The sequence below is a fragment of the Scyliorhinus torazame genome, chromosome 4 (assembly GCF_047496885.1).
Source record: "Scyliorhinus torazame isolate Kashiwa2021f chromosome 4, sScyTor2.1, whole genome shotgun sequence".
NCBI lineage: Eukaryota > Metazoa > Chordata > Chondrichthyes > Carcharhiniformes > Scyliorhinidae > Scyliorhinus > Scyliorhinus torazame.
The window spans coordinates 161,512,023-161,531,356 of record NC_092710.1 but is presented as its reverse complement, the minus strand read 5'-3'; the positions used below and the strand labels follow the sequence as shown (position 1 = coordinate 161,531,356).

General features: G+C 45.8%; 1 long non-coding RNA gene across 1 annotated transcript in view; it reads right to left on the bottom strand.

Annotated features, from left to right (window-relative positions):
- The window catches only part of LOC140410564 (uncharacterized), a 60,031-nt gene extending 41,915 nt beyond the window's left edge, over positions 1 to 18,116 (bottom strand). The window contains exon 1 of the long non-coding RNA XR_011940688.1: positions 18,018 to 18,116. This is a non-coding gene — a long non-coding RNA (uncharacterized lncRNA). The remainder of the gene's footprint in view (positions 1 to 18,017) is intronic.
- Positions 18,117 to 19,334: the final 1,218 nt, after the last annotated feature.

Genomic DNA, 19,334 nt, shown 5'->3' with positions numbered 1-19,334 from the left:
CCATAAACATGCCATGGGTTAAGTTATATGATAATATAAAGTTATAAAGTTGTATGATACTATAATGCAGAATTAAATAGTTAAAACAAATAACAAAGCCTATGTTCACTTATAAATAATCACATTTAATCATAAAAAAATAAAAATTACTTTAAAAGGACCAACAACAACAGCAATATCTACAAATGAAAGAGCAAAAAAAAACTGTTTAAAAAACTTCTACATACCTTTGAAACACTTGTTAAATATGTTGCCTGTCGTCTTCAATATAAATCTGCAGTTTAAATGCTTGCCCTCAATGGGCGTTCCAGTAGCTGCTGTGTCACAAGGAGAAGGGGCTACATCGGAACTGCGCTGCGCTGGAGCCTGCACAGACTGTTGTGCTGGAGGCTCGAGGTTGCCACTGGAGCGGAAGGTTCGCCGTGCTTTCTGAGGACAGGAAAGTACACAGTTTCCTGTCTCAGAATCAGCGGCCCGTGGCTTTCTGCCAATAACTGGAAGTTACGGGTCATAAATTTTAATATGATGCAATTGGACCTTGCATTACTATTTTGTGGACTAAATTATTTGCAGGTTTTACACAAGCTGCAGACTTTGACAATAAATTAGCAACACCGTTTGATATTGTGGTAGTCAAGTTTCAGACAATAATTTATCCTTATAAAAGTGAAAAATGCGAAGATATTTGAAATGATGGCCAATGCCTCCACTACAGAACACAGCATCGATAGCATAGGAATCTAACATTTTTAATTTGTTTCTGTGAAATGGATAATGAGCTATTACTTTGAGTGCTGTAACTGATTTAATGTAAGCAAACACGGAGCAATGATCCACAAACACCAATGAGGCGAATGACCCATTTTTAATTAAAAATTATTTTTAGAGTACCCAATTCATTTTTTCCAATTAAGGGGCAATTTAGCATGGCCAATCCACCTAGCCTGCACATCTTTGGGCTGTGGGGGCGAGACCCACGCAAACACGGGGAGAATGTGCAAACTCCACACAGACAATGACCCAGAGCCAGGATCAAACCCGGGACCTCAGTGCCGTGAGACTGCAGTCCTAACCACTCAGCCACCGTGTTGCCCTATGACCCACCTTATAGTTGGGGTTGGGAACTACTTGCCTTTGAATTCTGCCATGGGATCTGTTTAAGAGAGCCTCTGTTTAGTGTCTCATTGAAGGCATACTATATCTGACAGGAGCATTATTAGCTGGACTAATATCTCAGAGGTCCTGAGTTCCCAATCCCACCATGGCAAGTTGTGAAATAAAATTCAAACCTAGTAATTTGAGCCATGTAACTGGAGTCACATGTAGAGTAGACTAGGTAAGAGTGGCAGGTTCTTGTTTGTACTGGACCAATCATTCTTTTCTAACCACTTCAGAATATTCAGAAGTGACTCAGAAATATATAGTGCTGCTGTGTTAATAGCTTTATTTGAAATTTAGGTCCACCATCGTGTGTACCTTCCCAAACTACTCAGTAAAAGCACTCCCTGCTGGATAGTGCCTGGGAGTGTCAGCTGCCTTCATTGTCACCTTTTCTTCAATCATGCTTGGTATCTCATCCCATATCTTTCCTGCCAATGGTTGACGTTCAGATGCAAGGCGCTCTTCAGTTCCACGTGGTTTCTATCTGCCCTCTAAAAAGACATCTGCATGAATAATAAGCATTTTTCTTCACTTGGATACTGAATTGTCACCACAAGTATTAAGTGCAATTGATGCAAATAATGTGTAAATAATAAAACATGTAATTAGTACATGTAGTCATTTTGTGCTTGCTTTCAATCTCCGTAAGTGTTGAGTTTCCTTGTCAAGCAAATCAAACTTTTTTCAACGAAGACTATCGACTCCAATTGCATTTGTCTCTGCCAGAATCCTTTTATATTCTTAATTTTCAAACACAAAGGGCTTTAGAACTCCTGGGACTGCTTCATGCTCTTCCTGTTGGCTTGTTGTGCCCCTCATCATTGCAGACATAGCAAGCAGCAGGTGGCAGGGGAGGGTAGGATAATGCACAACTTTCTGCACTGTATTGCCTGACAGCTGTAGGACCTCAGCTGCGAGGTATTTGCAAGTGATGGCTAATTAGACTGGGACCCAAGGTCCTGACATTTATGCATGAGCTTTACCTTGAGAAATTTCTTGGTTACACCATCTTTGGAATGTAACCATGTGTCCCAGGTTTACTTAATGGTCAGAAACTCTGGTCTCAAGTGTAAGCAGTCAGAGAAGCTTTCTGCATGTGGGATCATCTCCAAAACTGAGGATTTAGTGACTTTAAGCAGCACCTTGTGTAACACTACAGATAGAAGGTCCCAGATTGAATTCCTGATTTGTGTTGAGTTAGTTGATCTTGGCCAGGACACTGCAATTGGTCTCAGTGGTCCTGGTCTGGGAAGGAGAAAATCCATCAAACTTCAGTTGTTATCCAAAGCTGGAGGTTCCAAGAATGTGGGTATTCTTTACACCAAGTTTTGATAGATAATCCTTTAAAGAATTCCCAACAGGAATAAAGCTGCAGCTGCAGCCATAGCGTATGACGCTCCTGTCCCAGCCCGGGACAATTGGGAACTGCTGGTCCAGGTCTGGGTCACAATATTTAAACTCCTGTTAGACAGCCCCTCGTGGGCGAGCCGGCGCCCGCTCAATATACGTCCTTGTACTCCACCAACCCCATGGGGGGTTAGCCGCCTGTGTTGTAAATCGCTATGGTTCTATGCTTGAGAACAGAGTTTAAAAATTTTTTTTAGAATACCCAATTATTATTTTCTTTCCAATTAAGGGGCAATTTAGCGTGGCCAATCCACCTAACCTGCGCATCTTTGGGTTGTGGGGGTGAAACCCACGCAGACACGGGGAGAATATGCAAACCCCACACAGACAGTGACCCAGGGCCGGGATTCAAACCCAGATCCTCAGCGCAGTAGTCCCAGTACTAACCACTGCGCCACCGTGCAGCCCTGAGAACAGATTAAGCCGAGTTGCGATGCCGTCCGGCCAGTCCAATTGAGACATGGTAACATGGGTCGGATTCTAGAAACTTCTGGTGTCTATGGAACTGTACCTCAGCAAAGTTGATATTTTTAGGAAAGGAGGGGAGAAAAGGGGCAAAGATATTGGTCTGGATTCTCTGATTTTGAGGTTATGTCCTCACGCCGGCGTGGGAACGGTGGCGTTTTCCGACAGAACAAATGGGGTAAATGGCCACAAATCCTTCGTTTGGCCGGGCTAGCATGCCGGCAGAGTAGAGCACCCAGCTCTAGCTGCCAATACGGTCTGAGAATTTCTGGGCCTGTGGCCGTGCTTGCGCTCGGCAGTGGCCTACAGCAGCTGTGCCGTGCTACATGGCGGTGGCCGCTCGTTAACCCAGCCCACAAAATAGGCCCCTCCTTTGTCCGGCTCGTGACCTCACACCACCACCCCCATAGTGCCCCCATCCCCTGAAAACATCCCCCCTTGCCTGCGGATCGGCCCTCCCCCGCCTGTGGCGGTGCTGGACTGAGTCCGCAGCCGCCACGCCGAGCTCCCATCGGGAACTCTGCCAGTTGGGGGCGGAGCATTGGGGGGGGGGGCGGGCCTCAGGCAATTTCCTGAGGTCATCGATACGTCTTTGGAGGGGGCGGAGCATCATGAACGCAGCGCCGCACCCCGATTTGATCCCCGGGAACTGTGATTCTCCAGCCGATCGCCGAACGCAATTACGCCGTCGGCGACCGGAGATGCCAACCCATTGGCCAGAATTCTTTGCCATTGGGATTCTCTTTTCCCACTGGCAGCACATCCAGCCTGCAGGTTTCCTGATGGCGTGGGGTGGCTTCAATAGGAAATCCTATTGTCAAGCGACGGGAAGAGCGAATCGTGCCACCAGCGAACGGGGCGCTGCCGAGATACACGTGGCCGGGGAACCGGAGAATCCTGCCCATTGTCATTGTTAATGGATTGTGCAGTGGGCTGCACTCACAGTTTAAATATGCTAACACTTCAAAGCTTGTGCGGTGTTGTTCAGTTGATTTAGGAGTCAATAGCACATTTGTGAGATTGGTTGCTAAATCACATTGCTAGCGAGGAACTTTAGATGCGCGCTAACACATGCTGCACATGACCTCGGAGCGCATAAAACTGGGTAGAAGCAGCCCAAATATTCAGATAAGTAGAAGATGTCAGTCTGCATAGAACAATATAATCTCAAATATTTCACCTTCAGCCAATGCCACTAAAACAGATTACATGTTCATTGTCACACTGCTTGTTTGTGAGGGCTTGCTATGTGAAGATTGGCTGATGCGTTCCTTACATTGAAATGGCTACTTTTGAAGTACTTCATTGGTTGTAAAATACTTTTGGATGTACAGAGGTTATGCAAGGTGCAAGGTAAATACAAGTTATTCTTTTGGAAATTGCGGACAAAGAAATTTCATACAAATGCATTAAATACTTGTAGCCTGGTACTGCAGGCCAGTATTTCAAGGTCTATATTTGTATTACCTAACATTACTGTGCAAAGATATTGCATCAATTGCTACTCCTGCCACTGAAGAATCTCACCTTGTGTTCACTTGTGCAGCTTTTATCGCATTCCCACGAGTTGCTTCTGAGAGCAGCTGTGCCTCGCAATGTGAACAAACCTGGAAACTCTGCCTGCGCTCACACTTTTACCTTGGGACTGATAGCAAGGTAAAAACAGGAAGTTAGCTTGTTTCAAATCTAATAAGGATATGGCGAGAATTGGGACACTTATCTCCCAGCTGTTCCGTATGTATGCAGATCAGAAATCTGGCCGTGTGCCATAGCCTTCCAAAGGCTCAGCTGTTCAACACTATCCTCATCTGCCAAGCTCTTTCTCTCCTACATGCTGTCTGGTAAATTCCTGGAGGCCGGCTGTTCAAATTCAATCCTGTAATAAGAACTTCAGCTGTGCAAGGAATACAGAGAACTTTCCTTTGGCAAATTCCAGTTTGGCTTCATATGGGGAGTAAAGCAAAGGCAGAGCCAAAGTCAGATGGCAGTCTTGTTCTTTGACTTTCTTATTAAAACCCTGTGGTGTTTGTGTTATAATATTCATGTCTGTCCATATATTGTTATCAGTAGGGTCTATCTGAATGATTGACAAGAACTGGTGGAGATCGGAATCCATTCACGAAGCAAGCTTTTTGAATAGATTGCTTTGCTCTGTTGTCTCTGTTTTAGCAAGACAAACCTTTCCCACATGTATTCTTTAGAGGCTGTATTCAGATTACATAAATGGTCCAGATACCTAACTGTAGCGTTAAAGCTGCTATGACTGTCAGTGCAGACAGATCAGTTCATGCCAACAAGATCCACTCACATTGAGTTAAACCAGCTTGAAAGAACATTCTTGCTTTCTGTGATGAACGGTTACTGCCTTATCATCATGTAAGGTGATGGCCCCTTTAAGACAGGGCTTGGAACCCTTGGGACTCCGCCTCTGGCTCCGCCAATCTGTGAGCCACATATAAAGGGCTGCCTCATGAGCGATGAACTGCGTCAGTATCTGCTCAGCAAAGGCATCGCCTCGAGCAGAACGACTAGTTATAACCCGCGGGGAAACGGGCAGCTGGAGAGGGAGAACGCGGCAGTATGGAAGGCTGTTCTTCTGGCCCTGCGGTTGAGAAGTCTCCCAACCACCCGCTGGCAGGAGGTCCTACCCGATGCCCTACACTCCATTAGGTCGCTCCTCTGCACGGCCACGAATGAGATCCCTCACAACCGATTGTTTGTCTTCCCCAGGAAGTCTACCTCCGGGGTCTCGCTTCCACCTTGGCTGATGGCTCCGGGACCTGTTCTTCTCCGGAGGCAGGCGAGGAGCCAGAAAATGGACCCCCTGGTCGAAAGAGTCCGGCTGCTCCACGCCAACCCCAGTTACGCCTACGTTGAGTACCCCGACGGCAGGCAAGATATGGTTTCCCTCCGGGATCTGGCACCCGCTGGATCCCCCACCAGAGACGCCCCTTCCCGCACCGCTCCCCTGCAGGACCCGGTGCCCCCTACAACACACCCCCTTCCAGCCCTACCCCCCATTGGTGAGCACCTACCGGGCGCCCCCCCCCCCCCCTTTACACACCCCGCCGGCGCCGGCACCGCTACCCCCGGCCCTGCCTAGTTCCCCTGGGGTCCCACGTAACTGGGGTTGGCGTGGAACAGCCGGACCCTTTCGACCAGGGGGTCCGTTTTATGGCTCCTCGCGTGCCTCCGGAGAAGAACAGGTCCCGGAGCCATCAGCCAAGGTGGAAGCGAGACCCCAGAGGTAGACTTCCTGGGGAAGACAAACAATCGGTTGTGAGGGATCTCATTCGTGGCCGTGCAGAGGAGTGACCTAATGGAGTGTAGGGCATCGGGTAGGACCTCCTGCCAGCAGGTGGTTGGGAGACTTCTCGACCGCAGGGCCAGAAGGACAGCCTTCCACACTGTCGTGTTGTCCCTCTCCACCTGCCCGTTTCCCCGTGGGTTATAACTGGTCGTTCTGCTCGAGGCGATGCCTTTGATGAGCAGATACTGATGCAGTTCATCGCTCATGAGGCAGCCCTTTATATATGGCTCACAGATGGGCGGAGCCAGAGGCGGAGTCCCCAGGGTTACATGCCCGGTCTTAAAGGGGACATCATCTTACATGATGATAAGGCAGTAAACGTTCATCACATTTTCTACTAATGCCTCTGAAACAGGATGCAGGTCTGATTTGTCATTGGGCCGTGGAAGCAGGTTCAATGCTAGATTTCAAAAGAGAATTGGTTAAATACATCACATGGAAACAGTTACAGGGCATTTGGGAAAGGATAGAGAGTAGGATTGAAAGAATAGAGGCACCATGGTTAGCAGGTGACACGGGGCACAGTGGTTAGCACTGATGCCTCAGCACCAGGGGTTTGATATTCTGGCCTTGGCTGATTATCTGTGTGGAGTTTACATGTTCTCCCCATGTCTGTAGGAGTTTCCTTCGGGTACTCCAGTTTATTCGCACAGCCCAAAGTTCTGTGGGTTATGAGGATTGGCCATGATAAATTGTCCCTTAGTGTCCAAAGACGTGCAGGTTAGTCGGGGTTATGGAGCTAGAGTGGAGCAGTGGGCCGAGGTAGAGAAACAGCCCATACCCATTTGACCCTTTGACAAAGGGTCGCCTGGACTAGACACGTTAGCTCTTTTCTGTCACTACAGATCCTGCCAGACCTGCTGAGATTTTCCAGCATTTTCTCTTTTGGGCCTAGGTAGTGCCCTCTTTCAGAAGGTCAGCGCAGACTCAATGGGCTGAATAGCCTTCTTCTGCACTGTAGAGATTCTATGATTCTATGGCACTAAATGGTTAATTCTACGAAAGAACCAGGACAGGGACAATGATCCATGATTGACACGCTGCGACTTGTGGAAAAAAACATCCAGCATGGTCTGAAATATAAGCACTTCAGCTTTTTATTTATTATTAATCAAAGGCAATCACATTTTTTCGAATGTATACACTTGGAGAGAGTTTTTAGTTCAATTATTAAAGTCCTGAGTACCAAAAGGGAGATTTGCATGCATGCATCCTCTTGCCCATAGGAACGAGGTTGCTTGCAGCCATTTGCAAACTGCTGAGAGCATGTGGTTAGCTAAGAAAAGACAACTGAGGTCTTTGCCAGCAGCCCCCTCAGCACTAAGGTTACTTCAGCAATCAAAGAGGTAAAGTACGGTGACTCACCACACCAATGAGTGGCCTGCAGCCAATGATCTCCATTTTCAAGCACATTTAAATAGCGAGATAAACATCAAAGAGACCTGGACTTATTCATATTGCCACTAAATCCTGTTTAGTTAGTTTTTGTTATACAGTTTAGTATATTACCTTCTCAGGAACAATTGGGATGGACACAATTTTTGCCAGCTACTCTCACATCTCTGTGTAAGAATATTAAAAAAGTCAATGAGAGAGGATAAAAAGGCAAACTAAATTATTGCGCAGGATTTGAAACAATGGTACTCAATGCAATCACTGTGCCCTGGCTTACCCCTTTCCCAGCGGCAGTTTCGATCTGACACCAAGTCAAGGGGATGTCCTGGTCTGCAATAGTAAGGATGTCAGTCAGCAGGTAAACAAGTATTGATGTATTCATTCATGGCAAACCAGCAAGTTAAAAACACCTTCAATCCTTCACTTATAATTAAAGGTTTCAGATAGCATCATAAATAATCATGACTGGAATAAGATAGTAGCTAAAATAAGAATAAATATAAAAAAATTAAAAATGTGTGGAATATTTTTTTAAATAATGGAGCAATTTGATAGTCCATAAATGTAATAGTGCTATTACGTTTGCTTCACAGCGCCAGGGTCCCAGGTTCGATTTCCGGCTTGGGTCACTGTGCAGAGTCTGCACGTTCTCCCTGTGTCTGCATGGCTTTCCTCCGGGTGCTCCATTTTCCTCCCAAAAGTCCCAACCTGTTAGGTGAATTGGACATTCTGAATTCGCCTCTGTGTGTCTGAACAAGCACCGGAATGTGGCGACTAGGAGATTTTCGCAGTAACTTCATTGCAATGTTAATGTAAGCTTACTTGTGATAACAAAGATTATTATTATTATAACATTACTCTTTCAGAGTCATTGAGGGTGTTTAGCAGTAATTCTGTACGCTGTTAAAAACAGTTCACACTCAATATTTTCAATATTTTTACAGCATGACTAACTACAAAAGAGTGGAGGTGTTTGTCAGTTCATAGATTGCAGTCTGGGGGCGCCTCAACAGCACACCCTCTGAAGAAGTGTAGAATCATTGACAGCAACCTCTGGATTTCCGCCTTAGTCTGCACACGAGCGGACTGCGGAAGTTGCTGTCAGTTACAGTGGAATAATGAAGGCAAATCCTGACAGTTTCACCATCATTACTTCTGCTAAATCTGGGCCAATATAAACAGAAAAAAGAAAGAGCAGTGTGTATTTGTGTGGTCGGTACTGATTTTCTGCTGATAGACACTGCTCTAGGTTTTTACAATTAGGTTGGATAGCGGGTGTATCAAACTTGATTGACCTGTCTAAATAACTGAAATTTGAGCATCCAAGGAAATGGTCAGCAACTTAGTACACATTTGGGGAGGTGTAATGGTACTTTGTGATATTAACTCCTTAAGACGTTTGCATGAAACTCTTCTGTATGATAATTGACCAAAGATGTTGGACTGTAGGATCGATAGCTTGCACCTTCAGTGAATAGTGCACTCAGTAATTTCATACTAATAGACACTGCCCACTTTCAACCCAATGGAGACAAGATTAGATGGGTGTGGGCTGTTTCTTTTTATGGTCAACTGAACTACACAACACACAGCAATGACCTGTGTTGGTGGAAAAATATTACTGCAATTAAATAGAACTTGTTTGCAATAAATAGTGCAAAAGTGCCAATTTCCAATTCTGTATTCATTGTTGAGCTACTTCACTAGACGCCACTCACACAAAATTAATTTAACTTGGAAGTTGAAGCTGAATTAATTCTAGTCAATTGAAAATGATTGTGTAAGCGAAGAAAAATGAACCTCAATGTTCAAAAGTAAATGGCAGTCTGCGATTAGTTCGAATTGGCCTCAGGAGCCAAGGTAAACCATGACAAGAGCGAGGCCATGCACTTTGGAAACTGGGCTGACCGATCCTTTATCCCCTTCACCGTCAGGTCAGCTTACCTGCAGGTGCTGGGGATATGGTTCAGTGCGGCTGGGCATGCAGCAAGAACTGGGAGGAGTGTATTGCCTCATCACCAGAACTTTCAAGGTAAACCAGAAACTGGGCATGTGGGAGCAATGCTCACTCTCCATTACTGGCAAAAAACATGGTCATCAGGTGGAGGTACTCTCTGGGATGGTCTGGACTATACTCCGATCCTACGCTGCTGTCATCACCCAAGCCATCTTTGAGTTCATCTGGAGATCCAAAATGGATTGTGTCCGAAGGGACACCATATACAAATCTCTGGATAAGGGAGGAAAAAATGTGCCCAACATCACCCTCATCTTAATTGTGGCTGCATCAAGCTGTGCATAGATCCTCGATACGTAAACACCAAGTGTCACTACATACTGAGGTTCTACCTGTCCCCGGTGTTGCGAAGGATGGGACTGGTCACGTTGCCGTGGAATGCTCCAAGTGGTTGGATCGTGTCGTATCACCTGTCCCTCATGGATAAAGTTGTTAAGAGAAACACCTTTGACCACAAGATGATCAAGCAGTGGCCTGCACGTATTGTCCTCAAAGCCCTAAGGGAAAAGGAGATTTTGGATGCTGTCGGATGGGCAGACTGTCTCATCACCAGATCTTTCAAACAAGCACCAAGACCTAGCTTGGCTGGTGGTGAGACGGTCACTCCCTGTCAGATCCTTCATTCAGGCCTGAAGTCTGCGCCACTGCATGCTGCCCTTGAAGTGGCTACAGGGGGGAATGAGAAGGTTGCACACCTCCTTGTGGAATGTGCCTTTGCAAAGAAGGTCTGGCGAGACATACAGTGGTATTTGTCAAGGTTCATCCCAAGCAATTCTGTGATACAGGACTCTGTGCTCTCAGGGTTGTCCCCAGGGATACACGCCAAGACAAACATCAACTGTTGCTGGAGGATCATCAACTCGGTGAAAGCCGCCCTTTGGTCTACCAAAATTAGTTCATTTTCCAGTGCAAAGTATTGTCTTCGCCTGTGTGTTGCAGATTGGCACATTTCAAAGTCCAAGACTACAGCCTGAGGGACAAGCCCAAGCTTGTGGCAGACGCTGCCAAGGTGTAATGGGGAAGGGCCCCTGTGTAAGGCATTTCAGCCAATGTTCGCCGAGGGCTGCAAACTGTGTAAAACCCTCGGACTGTGTACTTAACCCTAACTGTATGTAACGATATTGAAGCACCGCAGAGTGCAACATGGCCAATGTATATGGCTTTTCATTGCATACTATACAAAATAAACAAGTCTGTGTGACCAGATACAATTCACAAAATTGGAGATAACCCCCCCCAACACAACCTTAGTGGGTCAGATTTCAAACAATGACGAGAAAGAGTACAGGAATGAGATAGAGAATCTGGTGAACTGGTGCGACGACAATTATCTCTCCCTCAATGTCAACAAAACGAAGGAGATTGTCATCAACTTCAGGAAGCGTAGTGGAGAACATGTCCCTGTCTGCATCAATGGGAACGAAGTAGAAAGGGTCGAGAGGTTCAAGTTTTTAGGTGTTCAGATTACCAACAACCTGTCCTGGTCCTCCTATGCCGACAATATCGTTAAGAAAGCCCACCAATGACTCTACCTTCTCAGAAGACTAAGGAAATTTGGCATGTCAGCTACGACACTCACCAACTTCTACAGATGCACCATTGAAAGCATTTTTTCTGGTTGTATCACAGCTTGCTATGGATCCTGCTCTCCCCAAGACCGCAGGAAACTACAAAAGGTCATGAATGTAGCTCAGTCCAACACGCATACCAGCCTCCCATCCATTGACTCTGTCTATAATTCCCGCTGCCTCAGAAAGGCAACCAGTATAATTGAGGACCCCACGCACCCCGGACATACTCTCTTCCACCAGCTTCCATCAGGAAAAAGTTACAAAAGTTTGAGGTCACATACCAACTGACTCAAGAACAGCTTCTTCCCTGCTGCCATCAGACTTTTGGATGGACTTACCTCGTATTAAGTTGATCGTTTTTCGACACCCCAGCTATGACTGTAACATTACATTCTGCAGTTTCTCCTTCCTTCCCTATGTACGGTATGCGTTGACTGTACAGCATGCAAGAAACAATACTTTTCACTGTATACTAATACATGTGATAATAATAAATCAAATCAAATCAAAGACCCTACCCCCTTAACCCCCACGCTCCCGACCTCGCTGTCTTTTTAAAATTTTACTTTAAAATATTTTTGTTGGATTTTTATATCTATACACTGTACAATAGGTGAACGAGACGGTTCGTATGTACAATTTTGTTACTGTTGCCCCTATTGCTTTGTTGGGGAGCTCTCCGGTCCCCTCCTCGGTCTTTTCCTGTGTCTCCTCCTGATGTTTCCCTGGGTCCCTCGCTTGCTGCCCCACTCTCTCCCTATTTCCTATCTGCTCTTTGTGGTCCTATCTGCCCTCACTGGTCCCCCCCTCACCCCTCCCTTCCTATTCGCTATTGGCCTCGAACAGGTCTTGGAACAGGCTGATGAATGGCCCCCGTGCTTTGTGGAAGCCCTTGTCCAACCCTCGGATGGTGTACTTGATGTTCTCCAGGTGGAGAAATTCTGACAGGTCTGCCAGCCATTCCACTGGGTGGTGCTGCTGGTCGCCAGCCAAGCAGGATTCTCTGGCGTGTGATTAGGGAAGCAAAAGCAAGGTCATCGGCCCTCTTCCCCATATGAAGTTCTGGCTGGTCCGAAACCCTGAAGACTGTCACTCTCGGGCATGGCTCCACTCTCACCCCCACTGCCTCGAAGAAAGCTGTCCAGAACCCAACAAGTCTGGGGCAGGCCCAGAACATGTGGGTGTGGTTGCAATGTATATGGGTCGACAAGCATTGTACTCTCTGTGATTAAAATATCGAAATGTTTGTAATGTTTTTATTACTGAATTGAAGCGCCTCAGAGTGCACCTTGACCTCTGGAGAAAATGTGAATATCATTGCACTTTCTTAAGTTATGACAATTTGAAACATTTGAGTAATGTTTCTTTCAGTGATTTTATGAATAAAGTGTATTTTTACAGAAAAAAGAAACGTTCTGAGTGGAATTTACTGTCAGCGATGGGGGGTTCCAGTGCCAGATCAGCTGAATGGGTGAAAGAATAGTTTGTCCCATCAGCAGCTGCATCATGAGGAACGGCTCCATGTGGGTGGCAGGTATCTGACTCTCAGTGCCCAGTGCCCTTCAGGTTGTGTGAACGTGAGGGAGAGACATCCAGGAGGACTTATCATGGGCCTAAAGGGAGCCAGGGGAGGAAGTGGTCAGTTGATCATTGTCTGGAGACTCACCTTTCCCTTCCGGCTTCAGGAGAAAATGGTCCGTAACAGCAGGGAAAATGGTGGGTGGAAGTGTGGCAGACCTGAGCACCCTGACTGCCGCTGAGGTGGAGGCTTTTGATCTGTTTGGTAGGCAGGCAGCATCACCATTGCTGATGGAGAGATGGGAGTGATGGATGATGTGAATGAAGCCAAGAACAAAGGGGAGGATTCTCAAAATTTATGCATGGCGTGGAATATGAGGGGGTTCCCAGGGATCCCGCTTTCGTCCTGCCAGCTTGAGCAGGTGGTCCGATAGCAAAGCGCCGTGGCCGGCACACCACCTGACACCCGACCCCCCCCCCCCTCCCCCCCCCGCACCACAAATCTTCCCTGATTCCTACCACACCACAAATGATCCCCGGAATGAAGGACTTGTCATATGATGAGTGGTTGAGGACTCTGGGTCTGTACTCAATGGAGTTTAGAAAGATGAGGGGGGAATCTCATTGAAACTTACAGAATACTGAGAGGCCTAGATAGAGTGAATGTGGCGATGTTTCCACTTGTAGTAGAGACCAAACCCCGAGGGCACAGCCTCAGATTGAAGGGAAGATCCTTTATAACTGAGATGGGGAGGAATTTCTTCACCCAGAGGTTGGTGAATCTGTGGAATTCATTACTGCAGAAGGCTGTGGAGGCCAAATCACTGAATGTCTTTGTTAAGACAGGAATAGATAGGGGATCAGGGTTTATGGGGAGAAGGCAGGAGAAAGGGATGCAAAACCTATCAGCCATCATTAAATGGCGGAGCAGGTTTGATGGGCTGAATAATCTTATGCTCTTATGGTCTCATGGTCACATGTGTGCAATCTATTACACCCTGCAGACATGGAAAGCCTGCCAGCTTGAGCAGGTGGTCCGATAGCAAAGCGCCGTGGCCGGCACACCACCTGACACCCCCCCCCCCGCCCCCCCCCCCCCCTCCCCCCGCACCACAAATCTTCCCTGATTCCTACCACACCACAAATGATCCCCGGAATGAAGGACTTGTCATATGAGGAGTGGTTGAGGACTCTGGGTCTGTACTCAATGGAGTTTAGAAAGATGAGGCCCAAAGCCAGACCTTGCAGCTTGGCTATCAGGGTCAGTTTGGAATCGTACAAACTCTCCACGCATCTTAAGCATTGGCAAAAGACCGTCCAATACCACTGGTGGCATAAACCAATTGCAGTTTAACTGTAGATGTGCGCAGCATTTTTTTAAAACCCTAAGTGCCAAAATTTAGAAGTATAAGTCACACAGCACCATTTGATTTTGATGATTGTATTGGGCTGATTATCGCATCAACTGTTTTCAATTATTAGAAATGTCATCACCAGTCTAAAGCTCATGTATTTCTGACATAAAAATGGAGGCTTTGTTAAAATGCCAGCAACTCTTGTGGTTGTAGGCATCACTGATATCAGTTCTGGTGCATTCTGGGATGTGTCAGGTCAGCCTTGTCCAGCTGAGCTATCTGAATAGCTTCAGGCTACCCTGAGTCTGAAATTATGTGTCTTCTGTCGACCGCCAGTATTTCACCATCAGGAAGATAGGCTTTATATATTGCCACTGTATTTTGATCCCAGCACTGATCTGAAGCAGAGGGACTGGAGAATCGCTGGCAATCAATGGGCGCGCAGTCGACGCGGCGCCTGTGGGAGAGAGTCATAGCGCGACCCCGGTTGAAAGGGGGGTCTGCGGCTCGGCAGCCTTAATTACTGGCCAGTGACTCATGCTAGGAGAGTTATCTTAATTAATAAATTAATGATAGCTGCATGGGAAGAAAAAGGGGCCAAAGTGACTAAAATTTCTTTTTAAAACTTTGAGGTTCGTGAAAGGATAAACACCGGTGTGCGCTCCCTGTAGTATTTGTAAATGATTTCCACGGTCGTTGTTATTGTTATGTATATGTTCTAAAGTACTTTGCAGAAGGAACGATGAGCAATAAACTCAACGTCCCCTCACAGGTCATCCCGAAGCTTCGGTAAAGACATCCGGAGTGAGAATAAAGGTGACATCCTTAAAGAAGGATAAGGAGTCAAAATGAGTAAGAAAATGAAAAGAAACAATCGTAAAGCAACGGAATGAGGTAGGAAAACCTATATGTCCCGCATAGGAATCTAATGAAGCTGACCCCCTCTCAAAACAAAAAACAGGGGAGCAAAAGGAAATAGCAAATTAAGATAAAAGTGTAACAGATGGGTTCCTGTAGAAAAAGGAATTCAGATTTATGTGTGAGATAAGGCTAACAGTTAACTGTGATATTTGTGAACTGTGAGAATCTGTGTGTTTTGTTTAACCAATTAATTTTAGTCAAAGCATGAAGTGCTAAGTGGGTTGTATTTTTTATCGTCTGTCATTGTGAGTCAGAGTCAGAGATTATAACTTAAGTGATTTTTGTTGAGATTTCTCTTATGAACGGAAACGTTGGAAATTACTATCAGTTTATAAGAAAGAAAGTGCCTTTACGAATAAAAGTAATTGAATATGATTACGTTTTTAGATTACGTGAAAAAACGTAAATGGCATCATGCCAAGTACTCCGCCCCTTAGATTCTGCAGGAAACATTAACCATTTCAGCAGACAGTTGATCTTTTCTGAATTGACAAAGAAAAAATATATGTCTCTAAGAATAGCTAATGCCTATAAAATCAATCATTGGAAATTGACTTAAATGTGTGCTATTCATAGCCCCCTCCCAGGGGATGTTTTGCTGCTTCAAAAATACTCTTATGGTGCATCTTGGTCAGCTTTGAAGTAAGGGATTGAAGACCCACCTGGCATAAATGGGGGCTGGGTGCATTTGAAGGAAGGAAATGAGTCCCTTGAACACTGGTTAGCAAATAGAGGGATAGGGGCTATCATGCAAGGGGCCAAGAAGCATTTAACCCCAGGAAGGATGTACCGCAACTAGCGACACCTTCCCCTATTAGGCAGACAGACACTCTGCAAATTAGGAGCGGTAATACATTGCATTGAGAATGGAATGTTTATAGAACTGTCTCAAATACGAGCTCACCAGCTGCAAAATTTAATAACTTCTGAGCCTGCGCCCAATCGCTCTGTGTCTGTGTTCTATGCTGGCAGCTGAAAGTTAACCCTTACAGTACCACTGATAAAAAAAAAATTAAAAACTGCAGGAAGCCTGACAAAAGATTAATGAACCTTGGGCACAGCTATTAAAATACCTGATAGAGTCCAGATGAGAGAATATAGTGACCCATTGCACGGCTTGGTATGCTCGTGAGGATGAGCACGCATACAATTTCCAAACACAAAGTCACTTAGGACAGCAGACGTGTTGTGGGATTAGGAATGTTAGTACAATTGACCCATAGACAGAGGGACCTTTTTAGGATGGGTTTAACTTCAGAACCCCATTTAACATTGGCCGTAAGACATCCAGCTAAGGCAAAGCAAATAGGAGAAGTGATCAAAGAGACCAAAGGAAAAAAGTAATACACGGGATTTATATTGAAATAGACGGACGAAATTGCCTGATAGAATTCTATGGCAAACAGGAGGGCAAAGTGACCTGGAAAGAGGAGCAATGGCCCGCTACATTTGAAAGACAACAACCACCCAAAAAGAGCCAGCATTTACTCCCTTCAATCCTGGCCCAGGTACTGGCACATCTATGGGCCCAACATAAAAATCATGTTGGAAAAGTACATTCTGCCCCAGCGCATAGGGTGCAGTTACAGAAGAACGTTGCCCTGCCCTGCTTAAAACAATACAGTTTGGCTCCGGAAGTAGAAAAAGGGATAGAGGGAGTGATCAATGTGCTATTACAGCAAGGGATGCTGAACAGAACACAAAGCCCCTGTAACACCCCTATTCTCCCCATTCCAAAAGTAAGAAGACCCAGCGAGTGGTGGTCTGTGCAAGATCTCAGAACCATCAATAAAATTGTTATCACTATTGCTCCATTGATGCCGGACATAAATGTCATTTTGTCTTCCATACCACCAACAACGGATACTTTCTCAGACTTTTTCTCTATACCATTGCACCCAGAAGTCAATATCTATTTGCCTTTACATATCGGAATTAACAGTATTGAAAGAGACTGGGACGAGTGCCAGTTGTCTGCAGGCTCAACATTCCCTCAATATGCTGACGATTTATTGATAGCCTCAGAGGGAGGGCTAGTTTGTCAACAAAATACTCTTTTGTTATTATCACATCTGGCAGAAAGAGGGCATAGGGTCTCAATGGACAAGCTGCAACTCTGTCAGGAGACAGTTCAGTATTTGGGATTTCAGCTGCAGCAAAGACAGCGGAGGCTTGGGTCTGAAAGCGTACAGGCTGTAGCAAGGGTTCCAACTCCACGCACGAAAAAGGAAACCTTTACCTTCCTCGGCATGGTGGGCTATTGCAGGCAGTGGATACCGGAGTATAGAGAGATGGACGCAGTACTGCGCAAGACTTCCCAACAGGATGCCCCTTCAGTTGTTACCTGGGTCCCAGAGAGGGAGCAAGCATTTCGTAATTTGTAACAAGCCATGATTAGTGCCCCTGCCTTAGGACTTCCTAATTTCAGCAAGCCCTTTACTCTTTATGTGAATGAAGCAGGGGGATTTGCAAGAGGGGTCCTGGTGCAAGAGCATTGAGGAGGGAAAAGACCCCTTGCCTATTACTCGGTGGCCCTATGTGCTGTGGTAAAGGGTATGCCAGATTGCTTCAGAGCAGTAGCAGCCACAGCAGCCGTAGGAGAAAAAAAATCAGTTTTGCTGCTGCTTAATTCATCTGCAACATAGCATTTTACTGCGGCTCGACACACTGGGTACGAAGTAATCCTCTCCAAAACCAACTTTAACTACAAGCGAGCTCCAGCTGTCAACCCTGCTACACTCTTACCCGCGTGCTCGGAAGCAGAACATATGCATAAGCATGACTGTTTACAATTGGTTGAAGCCATCACAGCCCCTCGACCTGATTCACTCACGAGAAAATCCAGACATCATCTTTTTCACCAATGGTCAGCAAACTGATCAAATGATATGACTCACCTGGCCGGCTATGCAACAGTAAATCCATTCGAGATAGTGAAAGCTTTTGCTCTGCCTTCAGGAACGTCTGCTCAAGCGGCCAAATAGTTTGCCCTTACGAAAGCATGTATTCTAGCTAAAAATAAAACAGTTAATATTTATATGATTCCCGATCCGCTTTTGGGGCAGTACATGATTTTGGCCAATTATGGAAAAACAGGGGAATCATAACTTCCTCTGTCAACCTATTAAACATGCTAAATTGGTTATAAATTTACGAGATGCTGTTCAGCTGCCCAGCAAGATAGCCATTTTAAAGTGTGAAGGGCACACTACCGCAGACGATGAAGTCTCATGTGACAATAGATTTGCTGATAAAATAGCAAAGGAATTGGCTCTCAAACTGCAGCCACAACTGCAAGCGGCTGCAGTTGAACTTCCATCCACCATAACAGAACCAAAGTTAAAACAGGCACAGGAGCAGCACGTTAGCATGGTGGTTAGCACAATTGCTTCACAGCTCCAGGGTCCCAGGTTCGATTCCCGGCTTGGGTCACTGTCTGTGCGGAGTCTGCACGTTCTCCCCGTGTCTGCGTGGGTTTCCTCCGGGTGCTCCGGTTTCCTCCCACAGTCCAAAGATGTGCAGGTTAGGTGGATTGGCCATGATAAATTACCCTTAGTGTCCAAAAATTGCCCTTAGTGTTGGGTGGGGTTACTGGGTTATGGGGACAGGGTGCCGGTGTGGGCTTGGGTAGAGTGCTCTTTCCAAGAGCCGGTGCAGACTCGATGGGCCGAATGGCCTCCTTCTGCACTGTAAATTCTATGAGCAAGCCTCCCACAGGAGCATCGCTCTTGGTTAAAAGCAGGTTCCTATCAAGACAATTTTGACAGGTGGATAAGGGCTTTGAAAATAGACCAAACATATGAAGCTCTCAGAGAATTTATACTTTTGGAGGAGTTTAAAAATTCAATTTCTGATGCAGTGAGAACTCATGTGGACGAACAGAGGGTTAAAACTGCAAGATTAGCAGCAGAAATGGCAGATGATTATGAATTAGTTCATAAATCAAAGCTTGGTTTCTGACATCTGTTTCAGCCTGTGAGGGATAGAAACCGGGGACATGGGAAATACTCAAGTGATAAGGGTAAAGGTGATCTGATGGGAGATAATAAGGAGAGTGTACCTCAGATTAAAAACGAAATCTAGGAGGGTGGAAATAAATGAAAAGTTTCAAATGTTTTCACTGTAATAAACTAGGCCATGTAAAGTCACAGTGTTGGTGCTTGAAGAAAAGTACTGGGAAGGCTGATGTGGTAAAGCAGGATAAGACAGTGGGG